The 19,384-nt window shown below is 40.7% G+C and overlaps 1 protein-coding gene across 2 annotated transcripts in view; it reads right to left on the minus strand.

Annotated features, from left to right (window-relative positions):
- Nucleotides 1-19,384, minus strand: part of LOC102372372 (cyclic AMP-responsive element-binding protein 5) — a 131,197-nt gene that overhangs the window by 54,321 nt on the left and 57,492 nt on the right. The gene's annotated exons all lie outside the window — the stretch shown is intronic.

Genomic DNA, 19,384 nt, shown 5'->3' on the forward strand with positions numbered 1-19,384 from the left:
TACAGTTTTAGAACTGTATGTACAAGCAAACAATCCCTATCCTACATTTCAGCAAAAGTGTATCTGGACCAAAAAATGATCTGCTATAAGCTTTCAAAGCATTGTATTTGATGGACCAAAAACTGATCTACTAGAAAATTTGTCAGCATTGTATCTGATACTCACAATAAACAGCAAAGAAAATGAAAAAGCCAGATTCTTCCTTTAAGGAAAATAATCTAAGTAGCATGAATTTATAAATTCATTTATAAATCAATCATTGATTTATAAACGTATAAATCAATCACATTTATAAATCAATCATGCACACATTATTAAAGTTTAATGTTCTCTGTATGCATACTCTGAAGACCATAAGTTCCTAAACATTTACAGCATTAAACTGTTCATTGCTTTGAAAATTTTGGTTAAATCTTTTAATCTAACAGTCCTTGAAATGAGATATAAACAATTTAAGCCAATTTATATTCACTTTTGCTTCTTATGCGATAAAAAAAAATGAAACGAAACAAAACCAAAAGTTGAGTAAAACTACATTACATTGTATTTTCCCTTGAATTATAGTTTATTTTTATACATATGTACATAGTGTCTATATGCAATTTTTCAAATACCCCTAATATATGCTAGAAATGTACACTGAAAGCTTTAGAAAGTCATGACTGTTTCTATTTTAGTGCACTATGACGGAAAAGCAGCGTAATTAATCATGCTGATGCAAATGAGGATTGCTTTTTGGTTGAACCAGTTTGTTATTACAATTGCCTCCTGACTGTGTGCTTTTCATTAATACCATTACTGCTGTGGAATTACTTACTTCTCACTTTAAATATGCTTTTCTGTAAGTCAACTAACAAAACTAATTAGGAGCTGTGAAAGACCATATTGATAGAGTAAAAATATATAAAACAGCTCTGACAATTCTCATGGTGAACCCCATATATCATGGGATTTTGCTTACAACTCCAGGCCCTTTTCCCCAGAATAAATAAACCCATGTAAAATCTCAGGTTTTTAAACTTGTCTTTAAAAAACCATACGCTTCCTGAAAGAACCATTTTTAAATTACACATAAACATGTTTAATCAATCTTTACTATGTAACTATGCAGCCAGGGATTTGGCAAGAAGGGTTTGATTTTTTTTTTTTTTTAAAGGCAGGCGTATGGCACTTACAGATGAAAATGTACAACAAGCAACAGTGACCTGACCTATGATGAGAAACAAGTTTTACAATATTTTGCTATGGCAGTACCTCCATATTAATTAAAACAATCAGTAACAGCAGCCCTACTCAGTAATGCAAGGGGTGTACAACTTTCTCAACAGTAAAATAGCATTTTTGCTTTTGTTTGATTATTGTAATTATTATGGTGCAAAACCTAAACTGGTAGAAGTTGACACAAGTTTACAGGAGTCAATGGAGCTGTGACCATTTTGGATTTGACTTGTGAATAGAAAAGCTGGCTTTGATTTTCAAAAGTGACTAATGATTTTGGGGGCCTACCATGAGACATCTAAAAAGGGCCTAATAACACATGGGTTGGTCAGCTCATTTAACATGCATCTTTGAGCACCAAAAAGTGCTGTTTTAGAAAATTTAGAGCACTGAATATTGTTGTAGTGAACCATTAACAAAAATTAAATAACAAAACATGGCACTCCAGATTAGTAAATATTCCAGATCAGGTTGGGGAGCACATTCCACCATCACTAGCATGATCTTCCCCCCACCCCACTTTGGTTACTGCTGGTATGTATGTACTTCTCCCTTCATAAACACTTTTTACTCCATGTCCCAGCTGACCTTAATAGTGAAGCTGCCAAGCAGAGTGATACAAATGCCTTTAGGCAGTGGTGCATATCAAATTCTCTCTAGCTTGATTGAAGGTACATCAGATAGCATTCCTCTATCCTGACATTGTGGGACTGACTGTGCCCCATTCAAGAGTAAGAAATCCTTTCAAGCAGGCATGTCTGCACGCAGTCATAAGCAAAAGTGGAAGCAGTCAGACGCATGGGGATGCCAGTTTTGTTTTGTTTTTAAATAAAATTTGTCTCTGCTCACACAGGCATAAGCAGAATTCATAGGCAACATCATTCTTAAGAAGTTACTTCTGTGGAAGTCCCAACCAGCCTAGTCCATGCTAGTGGGCTGCTAAAACTAGGACATCATCCTTTTTTGAGTTCCATCCAAACATACAACTTGGGTCAGATTCACTGACTAAGATGTAGTCAGTGTCCTTGCGTAGGCTTTGCATTCCAAAGCCAATGAGCCCATTTTGGGGTATCTGCCAGTTGAAGACAGCTTTAAACTACAAGAGAGGCCTGCCAAGACAGACTGCTTTGTTTCAGTACATTCTCATTCCACAGTTTAGATGATGAATTAATTGCATACAATCCTAGATTATGGATTGTATAGGATGGTTTGGATCGGGATGATCCTACCTCAGGCAGGGGCTAGATTAGATGACTTCTGGACATCCCTTCCAGCCCGACTTCTGTATGATTCTATGACTCTATGAACTTCAGCCAATCTCCAGACCTAGTTTGTTTTCCCCTAACTGCACTTACCTAACATGGCACTTAGTGAATTTAGCTTCATATCTTTCATCATTTCGTTAAAATAAAAATTTGCAGGGGAAAAAAAAATCATAAAAGTAAAATCAGTGCTGGCAGAACAGGCTGTGAGACTGAACTTTTCTGTTTATCTACTGAGCTGGAATGGCACAGACAACACTCATCTGATCCTTCCATTCCTCCCCTGCAAACCTCCTTTAACCCAGATTTGGAGGGGGCCACCTATGAGGCTTTATGCACATTCAGTCCTTTGGCTTCTCTTCCAAGACTGCCATCAGGGATGCCAATTAGGGCCAAAAGTAATTTGGACATCTGTCCACTAGGAACTTGAATGAAACCACCAACTAATTTACTATGTGCAGGCTCTCAGATAGGTATCATTTTGTGTCAGAACTTATTTGGCCTTGGTTTGAACTACTGACCTGGACATGAAAGGTTTGTTTCTGTTCTACTTTCAAACTATCAAATCTTCCTACTCTCCTTCTCCTGCTCCTGCCCTATCTAAGAACGAAATAAGAAAGAAAAAAAGAAAATATAATTAAGACATTAAATGACAAGGCTTCAAAATACATCAACACTGGAGGCAACAGATGATGGTTTTGGCGAGAGATAGTGATGTACACTAGAGGGGGAGGCAGGATTGTTGGCTCCCAGAGACAGACAGACAAGGAAGGCATTTTACTCAGTCAAGTAACCTCCCACTTTCTTCTGCTCCACAATCTTCTCTGCTAACAGAAGCAATGGCACAAAATAGAATATTTACTCCTTTGTGTCCCCCTTTAACTGTTTTTTCCTCAGATCCACATACTTTCTTTGCAGGTCCTTTTTATTAGTTTCAAGCCCTACCTTCTCTCCATTTCTCTTTCTATGCTCTTTATCCTTTCTTGCAGATTTCTGATGTTATTCACATTTTCATCTTTTCTTCCTCATCTTCATTTTCCTTCTTTGTACTTTCCCTGGCTTTTTCTCCTCCCTTTGCTCTCAACTTCCTGTCTTCTCTTTGCTCACTCTCTCTCATTCACTCACTTCCTTGTGTCTTCTCTACCACCCATACAAACAGGTTCCCTTTCTCCACCTCCCCTGTTTATACCTACAAGCCAGAACTCATATTTGGGGCGGAAGTGGTAAGGACAAGTACAGATGTTAAATCAGCATGACTAGATCAATGGTGAGGTGGCCTGTAGCTCACTGTGTGCAACGCTACCCACAAACAGATTCCCTGGCTCTATATGAATATATTTAAAACTACATGTGAGAGAGGAAAATTAGGTTCAGGCAGGCAAAACTGACATTTCTAGCAACTCATAGACCAGCCTAAATGGAACAAAGAGGAAAAAATGAGTATTTAAATGGTTCAACCTAGAGAGAGTGCTCTCTGTGTGCCCTGTGTCTGCCTCTCCATTCCCTACCTGGTCTTCCCAAACAGGAGGGCACCTAATGAACCACAAAGGCATTCTGAAACTGTTACAATTTTACTTTAAAAACATTTGTAAGTGGCTCAAGTCACTGCCTGTGAAGTGAGAAAAGAAAACAGGTGAAGAAAACCTGACATTGGCTCGATCACAACACTCCTGCTACATAAATTTACTGTTGAGCGCTCTGGACTGGTTAGGCGCTGCAAAGGGCCTATGTCAAAACCAGTTCAAGGGTGCAGCAGCTGCCAAGGAAGGGGCAAGGCAAGGGGTCTGACACGAAAGAGGCTATTTCTGTCAAGTCTGGATCAAGGCAGAGCAAGTCTTCTGCAGTTGGACAGAGTGCAGAAGAGGGATAGGGGAAAGCAGAATCATTTTATTTACCACTAAATTTTAAATGCAATAATTTGCGGCTCATGGGATCCCAAAGCAGAAACAACCCAGCGAGATGAGACTAGTCCTGTCCCTTTCACTTTCTGCTGGCTGGTGAGGTAAGAGCAGACTCTACTTTAAAAGAGCAGTGGTTTAAAGTCTCTGAAGGTTCATAAGCTTGGAGAGACTTGTGGAAAAAAGGGAGAGAAGATCTTGCTCACCGTGCAGGTTTTTCCAAGTTCTCAGAGCTCTAATTATGATGGTGGGCGAGGAGAGATTATTTGCCAGTGTACCCTTGGTAACACATTTATACATCCTTTCAAGTTAATGTGAAGAGGAGGTAAAATGCAAACGGGCACATGGATTTAACAAATCTCATACTCCTCTTCCAAATGTAGCTTTGCTATGTCACACTTCCATTGCTTAAATCTCAGGCCCACGCTGGGATATGCCACACTGTATATTTGTAAAAGTTCCCACTAGGTACAAAGGTGACGCCAATAGGAAACCACCAGTCTTTATGAAGTTGAGTCATTCCTTTTCAAAAGGGCAAGGGAAAAATAAAACCCCTGCAATGAGCCAGATTTTACTCTCATTTACACTGGTGTAAATCTTGAGCATTGCTGATTATTACAGAGAAATGGCTGGGATTTATTTCATGAAACTCAGAGCATAATGAAAGCCCAATAACTGTTTGTTTGTTTGTTTTACATACAGGCTTTAAAATAAACCATATGGATTTTCATGTATATTAGATGTCTAAAGAGGCCTCTGAAGTATGGTTTGTAACACTTGAGGAAACCATATGCTGTGCACCAGACCATAGATTATAGTTGGAAATATATCTAGAGCCATGTAAGAGGCATTCAGCTATGCATGCTGTGCCCACAGTGACTCTGGGTCAAGAAAAAGAACTCTATTGCTTTAAGAACAAGCTGGTGCACCATGCAGCAGAGAAGCCTGTAGATTCAGCTGTGTTCTTACCTCACTTTCCCTTCTGCAGTGACCTCATCCTGTTACAATGGTACTATTCATGCAGATGGGGTGGAAGACTGCATACAAAAGTTTCATTTAAGCACATAAACATGAATATTTAGCTTGTTTGATTAAAAATGAAAGCTAAATACTTCTGCTTTTTGTAATCTGGAGGATATTTTTTATAAACCTAATTTTATAGATCATCACTGAAAAGAATGATATCATGAAATATACTTAATGCTTTCACCGATAACCATTCTGTTATGTTTTAATACCATAATCTTTAGATTCCCTAGATTTTTCTTTTGTCAGAAAGTATGACAATGGAAATAGACACAACCCATCTTAAAAATATAAACCATGCACCAGAACCTCAGCAGAGTCAAAGGAACTATACTGATTTACACCCCCTTAAGGGCTAGTTTAGTATGTCTAAAAATATATGTTATTTCGCAAAGCAGCTACTGTGGCCCTCCGTAGCTTTTATACATGCATAGCAATAAGCACTATCTAATATTTAAACTTAATCTTACAGTTTAAATTCCTATTATGCATACCCCACCACATCAAAATCAAGAAAATAAGCAGTTAAATTGATTTGTACTCTGTCCATTCCATTTCCCTTCCGAGCCTAAGCTACATCTTTTTTAACCACACAAAGCCTGTCAGTATCCCATAAGAGATTAATACAAGGTTTGTGTGGCTTTCATATATTACATTGTGCGTGTTTCTGTCAGTGGTTTTGTACTGGTGTCTAGAGTAAGTTAACAAAGTTTGTAATGAAAATTCCCATTTTATTCCTAAGTATATATCAGTAATGACAGCTATTCACATGTGGCCTAATCATGTGCCTGTTATAGTTAACAAAAATATTTCCTCTGCCTTTAATGGGTATTGGATCAGCCCTCAGGTGACTTACCACTACTGTAGGTATTATGCCCTGATTGTTCCCTGCAGAGCCCTGATGTGTCTTTTTATGCCCTCCTCTTGTGGAACTTTTCAGGGAGATGTGTACATCTACCACACTTCCCTTCCGCTTCTATTTGTGCACACAATTCAGATTGTCCACACGTTCTTTCCCTTCCCCTCATAGACTTCCTCCAACTCCCTGCCATATCTTTCCTGTTTTGTGTGCAATTATTTAATGAAAAAGGCATTTAGACGAGACGATTCTAGAGGGGGAGCTCACTGAAGCTGAGAGCTAGTTTGCCTATCGGGACAGGTTCTGCCTGCAGCAAAAGGTGGAGTCAGCTAAAAACTTTGATGGTCATCTCTGCTTCCTAGCTTTCCTTCAAACATGCTTCAAATTTCTGTTCTTCCCCTGAACCAGGGTCTTATAACAATTTCCCTCTTTTTCTCTGTCCTATCAGTATCCAGAACCACCACCTTCATAACTGAATTCCAGTGTGCTGAACTTCTTCAGGTTCCTCAGAGTTTTCTCTGGGTTCAGAGTGCAGGATCTACTTTTAAAGCAGATCTATTCCTCCCTTTGATGCCAATGAAGAACAAATATCCAAACCAGGAGCAGGTCACCAGTGAGGAATTGTGTCATATGTACACCCAGGGAAAAAATATCTTCAGTTACACTTGGTGAACCACAACTCTCATACCCTGCTCCTCCGGAATACACTGATCTCTTAGTTGCTGTCAAGGAGAGAGATGCATGGGATGAGAGAGCAGAATATCAGACTTGAACTTCACAAGGCACAGCGGAGATGAGAATTTGCTATAAATTTTTAGCTAGTTAATTAAACACAACTTTATGGGGGTCTGAGTAGCTATTAATCTCAAACCAATGATGTTTAGAATTTTACAAGCAATTTAGCTCAATAATTAACATAGAAGCCTTCAGCTGTCTTCACTGAAGGAAAAATGTTAATAATTAATTAATTAAAGTTGAATGTAGTATCACTGGTCTTTTTAAGTAGTGATAAACATTACACATTTTTCATACTAAATAACAGTTAAATTCTGCCTGAGCACTGGAATCACTTGTGTGCAAGTCCATATGAACTGCTCTTCCTTGTCCATTTGTCACCCTCTCATTCCCTTAGAGACACCTGACTGCAGCTTATGCCCTGCACATCACTGTCCTTTCTGCACTGGCTAAGCAGGGAGCATTCGTCATCTTATATGCTCATTCTAGCATCTGGTAAAGGTTTAAAAATTCCTCATCTTCTACACAGAGACTATCTTTTATATCTGGGTGAATTCTCCAAAGATGACAACTCTGACCTTAAAAGTATTTCAAATACTGCAGTTGTAGTAAAAATGATTCTTGCAAGTTTCCACTGGGATGATTAAGCAAATGTTTGGGATGACCCTGAAAACTGCAGAAAAGAAAAATTTGGCATTGTTGTTCTTAGTGAATTCATCTCTGATATTAGATATTACCTAGTGGCACTTTCAATTACATGCTTCAAATAAGGACTTAATTTAGATTTAATAAGACAGTTATTGCATGCTAATTAAATCCTAATGGATTATTAAAAACATATTTTCTTCAGGTTTAACAACCCTATAGCAGATGCATCTATCTGAACCTGAATACACATGGTTTTAATCTTCCATTAGAATCAACGTAAAACATAATTGCTGAAAGTTGAAGTGAGTCATTAGATTCAAGAAGACAATTATTATATGTCTATTACACTAGCATGGATTTTATGGAAGAATTAATATGTAACACTTACTATTTACCTATTAAATAGCTAAACATATTTTAGAAAACCTTCTCAATATCTCATATATAACAACTAAATTTAAATGAAAAAGAATATTTCAGTATGAACCCGTAGTATTATCCAGCCTCACCACAAAACTGGCTGGGAAGTCATTTTTTTTTTTTTTTAAAGAAAAGAAAAAAAGATTCCCTATTAAAAGGAATTTAATTATTCCTAGAGACAAGTTTTGATCATAGAAGAAGTATAGTGCACTTTTTATAAAGTGCAAGTTAAAAAAAGTTATCTATATCAGATGCCAAGAATTAGGTCATTTTTAAGTCTCTGGCCAATTCCTCAGCCAATTGGAATCTACTTCTGAGACACGTAAAACTATTTATCTTTCTAAAAATCTGGCTATTTCATTAAACACTTCTACACATATTGATGTATTAGGTACCCCTAGCAACTCAATAAACACAAAATAACGTTAAGGATGGTCTTAACTAATTTAAGCTAATTTAATAATTGTGAGTATCATTTTAATTAGCATTGATGGAAATAATACAATTAATGAATTCTTTGTTAATTAATAGTCACCTGCAGTGCTAAGGTTGTAGAACTTGTGGTGTTTATGGTAAGTTCTTTACAGGGCTTTAACTCATCTGTGTCTACAGAAATTTCCATTGATTTAAGGGGGTCAGGAAAATTTTCATAATGCTGATAATTTTAATTAATAGTTGGGGTAGCGAATGATTTCTATTGTGGAATAAACACGGGTTTAAAATGGGCTACATGCTCTGAAATAAACACGGCCTGTTATTTCTGTATAGCCACCTATATAACATGTATATGTCTCTGCATTACAGGTATATGCCTCTCTACATAAAATCTTTGAATCCATCCTTCTGCAAAGGCAGAATTATAGCTCCTTAACAGACAATATATCTGTGATTAAATCATACTACCCCAGAAACTCCAACATTTTAAAAGTGCTTTATACTTTCTGTTCTGTATTGGTTTCTCCAAAATAATTTAAAGAATGGCTGAAGATCTCAACATTTTTTGACAAATTATCAAGCATTTTGATCCCAATGAGAATCATTTTTATTAAAATATTTGTTGAATATTTGAATTCCAGAAAACTTCAGCTCTAAGGTAAAATGGAAGATGACAACCATCACTCTGGCCTCCCCAGTCAGTGCTTTGACATAGCTACTGCCATCATAGTAGAACCTGCAAAATTGGATCACATGTTTGGTGGTCTTATTCTAGTGCTAGATTTGAGGACATTTTAAAACCACTACCTGGTTATAGGTAATAGTGTCTCTGCTGAAACTCTATTCTCCACCCCTTTTAGAGCTGGAAAGAAAAGGCGCTCTTAGCCAGGATAGAGGCAGAATGTGAGTGCCAGGTTGTATTAACCCCTGGTTATGGTATAACTAAGCATCTCTGGGATGACAAGCTCTTAAAACAATTCCAGAGCATAGGTACAGTACTAGCATTTGTACCAGTTTTCAGTGACATCCTTCATTAATACAAGTTGCTTGCTGTTGAGTTTCATTTAACCATCCTGTTCCTAGAAGCTCTCTGAGTTACGGTTTCTTCCTCCCCAGAACACAGACCTCATACCTACTCCAGGTATGAGTTCACTGCTAAAGAATGAAAGCCTCTCAGCAGCATAGGCTGCCTGGTGAGTGTCTGAATGATTCTGTGCCCATAGCGATTTTTCTACTTTTTTAAAGCACCGTGTATTTTAATAACAAAATTTCCACTTAATCCAGGACTGTATATTCCTACATTAAAACAAAAATATTTCTTTGCTAAGACTTTAATACATTAGTTCTCCAAAAAAGAAAGAATAAACCAAAATTCACACTTCTGAATATTATTCACTGTTTACAATGAATATTTATATTATTCAGATTTTGGGGATAATCTGTGATTTGGTATTGCTTTTAGAGACAATGTAAATGTCATAGCTTTTTACTCTTTATGGATTATAGAGGCATTGAGTATTTTTGCATAGTAGGGTGTTATAATTATTTTGTCTCGCTGCACCAAAATGATCTATAAAGCTTGTTATTATAACTAGCTAATTATTAATGTTAAGCAAATGTTTTCCTAATACAGCTATCTGAAGCCATCAGATAAACTATAATTTGTGACTAGACATTGTATTAGTAATAGCCTAACACGGTGGAGTCAGAATCCATTCATTAGCTTCTGGCATACAGCTCCAGCATTCTGGTTAACAGAGCAAAGATTAATGCGAACATTGTACTCAGGACTGCCCTCACGCTGTGATCCCAGTGGATTCAGATTCATCTACAAAACAAGGCCAAGAATCTTTTCTTTGAATAGTAGCAAAACCATCAACAAATTTTAAAGGGCGACACTTGTAAAGTAAGGATTATATGTTACTCTACGCAATGTGCTAGGCATCTCTGATTTTCATTTTATTTATATGCCAAATGGGATACACACTTATTTTATCTGAATTATATGCCAGTAGTATTCTCTCATCCAGAAAAATGCATTGCAAAAACCTTTTGAATGATATGTAACTGATGGGGGAGGGGAAGGAAATGTTCATTATTAGATGGAGAAGAGATGAACTAATTCTGATAGCACCCTTTCTTCCTTCTAGCTGTAAGAAATTAGAGGTAAGCTCCTTCAGTGGTCAACTTCCTACTGGTCTTCTGGCAGCCATCTACAAGACATCAACCCTTAAAAAAAAAAAGCAAAAGGGATACAGGGCCTGATCCAAAGTTGAGATCAAAAAAAACACTGACTTCAATGAACTCCGAATTAACCTCACTATGCAGTCCACACTGTACTAGTGTTGCAGATGATTTCAGATGTAGCTAAAAATCTCAAGAGCAAGAGGTAATAATTAAAACAAAATTGCCGACTCTAAAAAAAATAAAAATAAAATAGTGCCAGTATATTCCAAATTTTAAAGTAATTTCAGCAAAGTTCAAAGCAAAATATGGCAAGGCTCATAAGTGAGCTTCGATAAATTCATAATCTGCTCCAGTAAACCTCACAGATGACTCCAGCAAAATTCAAAGGCCACCAAAGATACTCAGAGCTGCTAACTTCAGTCAAAGCAAAGGTTTCATATAGATCAAGGGCCCAGTCATTTCCTATGTGAGGAAAGAAGCTGATTATAAAACAGGAACTTCTGCAATGTTTCCATCATGGAATTTCCACAAAAATACTCTAGTCTTGAGTTGTTTTCTGACAAGAAAAGTCAGGGGTGGTGAGACTACAAAACTACGGACCTCAGGGAATGTTCCACAGCTCCTTGTTCAGACCCTGCCCTCCCCTGCCATGGATGCCTGACCTTGAAGCGGGGTAGCAGAGTAGAAGGCAGCTGACTGTCCTTGCTGTGACTGAATATCTATGCAGCAGCAGGTGTCTCCCCACAAACAGTTCAAGGGAGAAATCTGAGTCTGGGAATCTGCAGGTGTTGTTAATAGTTGAAAGAGGAATCTTGAACCTCTTCACTGCTATTGGGCTTTCTGAGGCACAGGGGATGGTGTCGATGGCCAGCAGTGATCAGTGCTGAAAGATGACGGCCAGGTTTACTGCTCATCCATGTGGGCATCAATGATACTCCCAGTGGTGACTCTGGGTGCAAGGGTGAAGGGGATACAGGCTCAGGTGACATTCTCCTTAATTCTTCTGGTCAAGGGGAAGGACATGGGAAGCAGTGGATACATCCTGCAGTTCAATGCATGGCTGTGCATATGGTGTCTCAGGCAGGGCTTTGACTTCTTTGACCATGGGAAGTTGTTCCAAGAAGGACTGCTAGGAAGAGACAGGATCCACCTGATGCAGAGTGGGAAGAGCATCTTCACAGACAGGCTCACTAACCTGATGAGAAGGGCTTTAAACTAGGTTTGCCAGGGGATGGAGACCAAAGCCGTGAGGTAAGTGGGGAAGTGGGTGACCTGGAAAAAGCAGGAGGGGGCAACAAGGAAGGCCTTCTCATTCTTCCTGAGAAAGCAAGGCAATTGGCTAGTTACCTCAGGTGTCGGTACATGAATGCAAAGAGCCTGGGAAACTAGCAGGAAGAACTGGAAGTCCTTGAAGTCATGGAGCTATGACATGATTGGAATAACAGAGACTTGGTGGGATAGCTCGCATGACTGGAGCACTGTCATGGATGGGTACAAACTACTCAGGAAGGACAGGGAGGGAAGGGATGAGTTGCGCTTTATATAAAAGAGCTGTATGATTGCTCAGAGCTCCAGCATGAAACTGGAGATAGGTTTGTTGAAAGTCTCTAGGTTAGGGTCAGAGGGGAGAACAACAAGGGTGATGTTGTGGTGGATGTCCGTTAGAGATGGCCAGATCAGGAGGACAAAGTAGATGAGGTTTTCTTCAAACAGCTAGTGGTAGTTTCCAAATCACAGGCCATGGTTTTCATGATAGGCTTCAATCAGCCTGACATCTGCTGGGAGGGCAATACAGTAATGCACAGGCAATCCAGGAAGTTTTTGGAGAGGGCTGGGGACAGCTTCCTGATGAAGGTGTTGGAAGAAGCCAACTAGGAGCTGTGCCCTTCTTGACCCGCTGCTCACAAACAGGGAAGAATTGGGGGGAAGGTGGAAGTGGATGACAACTTGGGCAACAATAACCACAAGATGATTGAGTTCAGGATCCTGAGGGAGGAAGAAATGAGAACAGGAGAGTAAGCACCCTGGACTTCAAAAAAGCAAACTTCAACTGATTCAGGGAACTGATGGGTGGAATCCCCTGGGAGGCCAGCCTGAGAGAGAAAGGAGCCCTGGAGAGTTGGCTATACTTTAAAGAAACCTTATTGAAGGCACAGGAATGAACCATAACAATGCACAGGAAAATTATGCCAAGTATGGCAGAAGACCAGCTTGGCTTAGCAGGGAACTCTTCAGTGAGCTAACACACAAAAAGGAGCTTACAAGAAATGGAAACTTGGACAAATGACTAGGGAGGAGTATAAGAGTATTGCTTGGGCATGCAGGGATGAAATCAGGAAGGCCAAAGTGCAGCTGGAGTTGCAGCTAGGGTTTCTACAAGTACATCAGCAACAAGAGGCAGATCACGGTAAGTGTGGCTCCCTTACTGAATGGGGGAGGTAACCTAGTGACAGCTGATGCAGAAAAGGCTGGATGTAATATACTTTGATTTTAGCAAGGCTTTTGATGAGGTTTCTCACAACATTCTCACAAGCAAGCTAAGGAAATACAGGTTGGATGGATGGATTATAATGTGGATAGAAAAATGGCTGGATTGTCGGGCACAAAGAGTAGTAATCAATGGCTCAATGTCTAGCTGGCTGCTGGTATCAAGTGGAGTGCTCCTAGGGTTGGTTTTGTTCAATATCTTCATTACTGATCTGGAAGATGGGCTGGAGTGCACCCTTAGCAAGTCGGCAGATCATGCCGAGTTAGGGGAGTAGTAGGTATCCTGGAGGGTAGAGCTAGGATTCAGAGAGACCTCAACATATTAAAGGATTGGAGCAAAAGAAATCTCATGGGCCGTGTGTCCAGACGAGTATGGCCATGCAGTATGTGGCGATCCTGGGGTCAAAAAAACTGGGGTCACAATTAAAAAGTGAGGAGGTGATCCTGGGGTCACAATTAAAAAGCAAGGAGGTGCATGCAGATACAGCACGCACTGCCCAAAACCTGGCCAGCCAGAGCCATGTTCCCACTGCCAGCCAGGCTCCAAGTGGCAGGATTGCTGCTGCTGCAGCCCCAGGAGGCCCCCGGGATCCCAGATAAGCTGCTGGGGTGGGCCCAGTGCTGACCCCAGCTTCCTCTACCCCACCCAGGGTAACCTACCATATGCCAGAGGGTGCGTGGCACAGATATTCCCTGGGGACAACTAGCAGCAGCACAAGGTATGCCACAGCTTTTTATCCCTGGGAAAACAAACATCCATGCTTATGTGAATGTGGCCCTGAGGTTCAATAAGAAAAAGTGCAAAATCCTGCTCTTTTAGTCTGAAAAAGAGAAGACTGAGAGGGGATTTAATAGTAGCCTTCAACTACTTGGTGGTTTCAAAGAGGATGGAGCTCGATTGTTTTTAGTGATAGCAGATGACAAAACAAGGAGCAATGGTCTCAAGCTGCAGCAAGGGAAGTTAGATATTAACTTAACTAGAAGTTAGATAGGTTACATATTAAGAAAAACTTACTCATGAGGAGTGTAGTGAAGCACTGGAACAGGTTATTCAGAAAAGTTGTGGAATCTCCATCCCTGGAATTTGTTAAAACCAGATTAGACAAAGCCTTGGCTGGGATTATATAGTTGGAGCTGATCCTGTTTTGAGCAGGGGGTTGGACTAGATGACTTCCTGAGGTCACTTTTATCCCTAATTTTCTATGATTCTATGCGAGTGTTACTAATTCTTTTCTATATTGTGAAGTGACAAATATATTTAGCGAAGCTGCAGTATTTCTTTAAGTGTTAGAAACAGAAGATGTTTAACTGTTGGATAATTTTAGAGTGCATGCAACTGAAAGCCTGGCTTTTCATACCAAGCATGGCATTGACAATAGAAGTGATCATCATAATACGTTACTGCCGTTAAGAAGTACTAAGTTTTTAGTATACCACAGTGAATGGTGCCTTGTAGACACTATTGACAAAGACCTGAGATAGTCAATAGATAGATAGTTGAGATAGTCAAAAAATGAGAGAGAGAGAGAGAGGAAAAAAATGCACAGTTGAAAGAGTACTAATTTACCATGCTGGCCTCTTGTGGCCAAATCCACCCTTGGTAAAACTTCATTGACACCAGTAGCCAGGGACTTCAGTTTATTTATTTCAGTTTATTTTACAAAATGAAAACTCTGTGTGCTTTCCTTACAGTTCTAGTTCTAGTATTAGAGAGACACAGTTAGCTGTGTTAGTCTGAAGGTGGGCAGAAGACAGGGCAGAAGGGCGCCTCATAGACTAACTCATTCAGAGAAGCATGAGCTTTTTTAGACTACAGACTACTTCATCAGATGCTATGAATGAATTTACAGAAGTGCCCTCTCCTTTCCTCCCCCTTTCCCTATCCTTTGTATTCAGATGACCTTATTCCTTTCTTCTTAGGACCCCTGCTCTCTGCAAATCCATTCATAGCATCTGATGAAGTAGGCTGTATCCTATGAAAGCTCATGCTTTTTTGAACAAGTTGGCCTATAAGGTACCACACTGCCTTGCTGTCTAGTATGAGATAAGCTATCATAGAGATATTGTATAATCAGGCTTAACAAAAGTCTTTTATGGATACAGAGGTGTAGGTTGTAGCTGTATTGGTCTAAGGACATAAGCAGACAATGTTCTTTGGGTAAATCTGATATCTTTTATTAGACCAGCTCAAATAGTTGGAAAAATTCTTCTTAGCAAGCTTTTGGGCACAAACACCCTTCGTTAGGCTGAGGATACATTTTAAGGATACATTGTTTTCAAGCTGAAAACACAGACTTTCAAAGCTGTACTCTTCACTTTGGGCTGGGTTGCTTTATAGGGGTGTGCAAAGTAGGCCATATTCGATTTGGATTCAGATTCAGCTCAATTTGGGGGACAGTGATTTGCTTCATTGATTCAGATCACTGTCCCGATTCGATTCTGATTCAGAGAAACAGCAATTTGGCCATAGACACTAGGGGTGTGTGAAGTGGGCCCTATTTGATTCAGATTCGGTCCGAATCAGGGACAGTGATTCAATTAATTGATGTGGATCACTGTCCCTGATTCGATTCGGCCGAATCCGAACCTGAAGATTCGATGCTGATTCAGAGAATGAGCGATTCTGACACAGACACAACTTTAAAAGTTTTTTCTACTTCAAGTTGGTACTTCAAGGTACCAACGCAGCTTGTGAATGCTGTGATGCTGGGGCACATGGAGCATCCCACAGGAGTGCAGGGAGGCCCTCCACATGCTTGGTGGCCAACCCAAAAGTGGATTGCAAGTACTTCCGGTCCACTTTCGGGTCTGCCGGGGAGCACGTGGGGGACCTGCTCTGTGCTCCCCGGCTTGATGATTGGCCATGGGGGAACCCTGGGTGCCCTCCCCAGACCCAGGAGGCACCAGTCACTGAACCGCACTCCACGGCAGACACAGATGTAGACCAGAAATGCTTCTGGTCCACTTCTGGGTCTGCTGCCGAGTGCGCTAGGGAGCCCCCATGCTCCTGTGGGACACTCCATGTACCCCAGCATTGCAGCATTCACAAGCCTTCTGCTACCTAGAGGTATGTAGAAAAAACATTTAAAGCTGTGTCTATGTCTGAATCTCTGAATCTTTCCGAATCGATTCAGAGGGTTCCGATTCAATTCAGAGAGATTCAAGGGTCCTCTGATTTGATTTGGATTAGGAGATTCAGCCAACGAATTGGGCCAAAACTCCACTGAATCGAATCAGGGACTGAAGCTTTGCGCAGCCCTAATAGATACAGCTTTAAATGTTTTTTCTACATACCTCAAGGTACCAGGCATGGCTCATAAACGTGGAGATGGTAGGGCTAATGGAGCATCCCACAGGACCACAGGGGGGCCCCCCTTGTGCTCGGGGGCAGACCCGCCCCCACCCCCTCCCAGCTCAGCGATCAGCTGCAGGGGGACCCCAGGTGCCCCCCCAGACTCAGAAGGCACCAGTCACTGATCTGGGGGGCAGGGCGGGTGCCCTACGTACTCCACGGTGGACCCAGAAGTGCTTCTGGTCCACTTCCAGGTCCACCACCGAGCGTGCTGCGGACCCCACCCCCGTGCTCCCATGGGACGCTCCATCCGCCCCACCATCTCAGTGTTCATGAGTCACCTGGTACTTTGACATATGTAGAAAAAACATAAAGCTGTGTCTATGTCCGAATCATTGAATCTCTCTGATTTGATTTGGATTCAGAGATTCAGATGCCAAATTGGGCCGAATCTCCACCAAATAGAATCAGTGGCCAAAGCTTTGCACAGCCCTATTGCTTTATAGGAGTTAAATTACCCCTGCTTTCCCACCCAAGAGGAGGCTGCATTTCAGAATTAGAAATGATCCCTATAAATAATCTGTAAACCAGTTAATAACAGCTATCTTGTGCTTTGTGATCTTTGGGTAAAAGATGGTATTTAAAAGTCAATTATTATAGCTAATATCACACCTCATTCCTTGCATCTGGGGTGTATTTATGGGGTGCAACATAACTTCTTGTTTAAATTATGGACCTGTGATTGTGCTTTCATCCTGTAGGTCATGTCCACAAGAGCAGGGGCCTGTGTTTTCAGGAGCACAAACAGTAGCAGCACAGATTTGTGCTGCTACTTTGTGCTGCAGTGCACCCCCTTGCTCATACTTTTTGCATGAGTGCATCCCCCCTGCAGTGCACCCTTTTGATCATTCATGTGCTGCAGGGGGACTGTCTGGGGCAAGGTCTAGCCACCAGTACAGGGCTAGCCAGCAGACAGCCCCCATGCTGAGGCACTCTGTGCCCCAGCCAACTGGAGATCAGCACATGGAGACAGGGGAGCAGCCAAACCAGGGCTGCCTATCTGTGCACGCTGCAGAGCCCCCATGTTGAGGCACCTTGCATCCCAGTCAGCCATTTCCCAGCTGGCTGGGGTGCAGGGTGCCTCAAGGTGGGGGAGCAAGCAGTTTTGTCTCCGCATGCCTCAGCACGAGGGATCTGGTGTGGAGCTCCTGCACTAAGGCACATAGAGCCCCCATCTTGAGCCACAGTGTGCCCCAGCCAACAGCTGAGCTGCTGGCTAGAGTGCAGTGTGCCTTGAGATGGGGGAGCAGGCAGCCCAGGGAGCTCAGGGGCTTGTGGTGCCACAAACTGCAAGTGCCTGCATGTCTGGATCCAGCCATAGAGTAAAAAGCAGGTGTTATCCTCATAGTCACATACAAAATCATTAGTTCATACAGAAAAAACTTGACTTAGAACCTCTCCAAAGCTATTCTATGCACACTAATTTTAGGGAGTTCAAATGCAGAATGCCAGGCATGCTATTATAATCAAGGATGCAACAATGGAAATCCCCATAATTTGAAAGAAGAGGCTCACTGAGAATATGTACATGACTGCAGTATCTGACATTTTCTAGCCTTCAAGATACAACACTCAGTTTGACTTTAAAAGGCTTGGTGGAGGTTGGTCATTCGCTCAAGCTTGACAGTCTCATAAATCCAAGTAACTGTGCAGCCCAGCACAGGGTTGGTTTTTTTTCTAAGATGAGAACACATCTGAAACAACACACTTAGACACTATGGTATTATTTACTTACTGTAAAGCCAAGGAGATGGGGTAGCTGCCTCAGAAATTATCTCAATTATTTGGAAGTGTAGTATATTATAAGAAAGTCAGGGAGGGTACAATAAATTATGAAGCAATGAGGAAAAAAATAAAGATAATACTTCTAAAAAAAAAGAGAGAGAAGGAAAATGAATCAGGCAAGTGTTTGGAAATCAGTTGCTAAAACTGTTTTATAAACTAGCTTTAAAATCTCTTAATAGCATTAGCTTACCTTCTGTTATGTCTGAAGAAATACATATGAACCAATAACATTCTCATGAGATTTCATTACTGAAAAGCCTCATTAGAAAAGGCATTAAAATACTAATTACCTCATAAACTATTTAGCTGTGTACCCAATGGGATAGTACTTACTAGTGCTCAAGCTCTTCATAGATCCAGCTAATCAATTAATGCTCATTACAACTAGAAAGAGTATGCAGACTGTAGTGTGCAGGAGAAATAAATAAGTCAGAGGTTAGCTAAGAAAGTGACTTGGTTGTAATAGAGCCCTTCTTTGTAACACAACTGTTGTCTGCTACAATTTAATTTTAATCAGCCTTTTTGGTCTTTCTGGTAATGTGATTCTTCCTACCTCAAGAGTCTCAACTATTGCTATTCCTTCTTTAGGTACATAATTTATTATGAGAGACACATCAAATGGCATGTGGGATTAAACTGGACAGTGGGGTATTCACCAAGCCCATGCTATTGTCACATTTTTTGAGTTTAACAGGAGAGTTTTTCTTTAAGGAAAGGAAGTAGAAAATGGAAACACAGTGTGTAAGTTTCTTTACATTTGTTCATGGAAATGAGTGAAAAAGAGGCCTGAAGGTGAATGAAGATCTGACTCAGAAAATCCAATGTACAATGTGAAACTTCCAATAGTGGAAGTTAAGTTTGGAAGCTAATATTGTAAAAAGGTACATCCTTTTCCATTGCCAAAGTGCTGTGAAAGAAAACTATGGTGCAAAAAGAGTGATGATTGGGCCTTCTTAGATAGATAGATAGATAGATAGATAGATAGATGCTAGGGTCGGAAGGGACCTCAATAGATCATCGAGTCCGACCCCCTGCATAGGCAGGAAAGAGGGCTGGGTCTAGATGACCCCAG

This window comes from Alligator sinensis, unplaced genomic scaffold, assembly GCF_000455745.1.
Source record: "Alligator sinensis unplaced genomic scaffold, ASM45574v1 scaffold29_1, whole genome shotgun sequence".
Taxonomy (NCBI): Eukaryota; Metazoa; Chordata; order Crocodylia; family Alligatoridae; genus Alligator; species Alligator sinensis.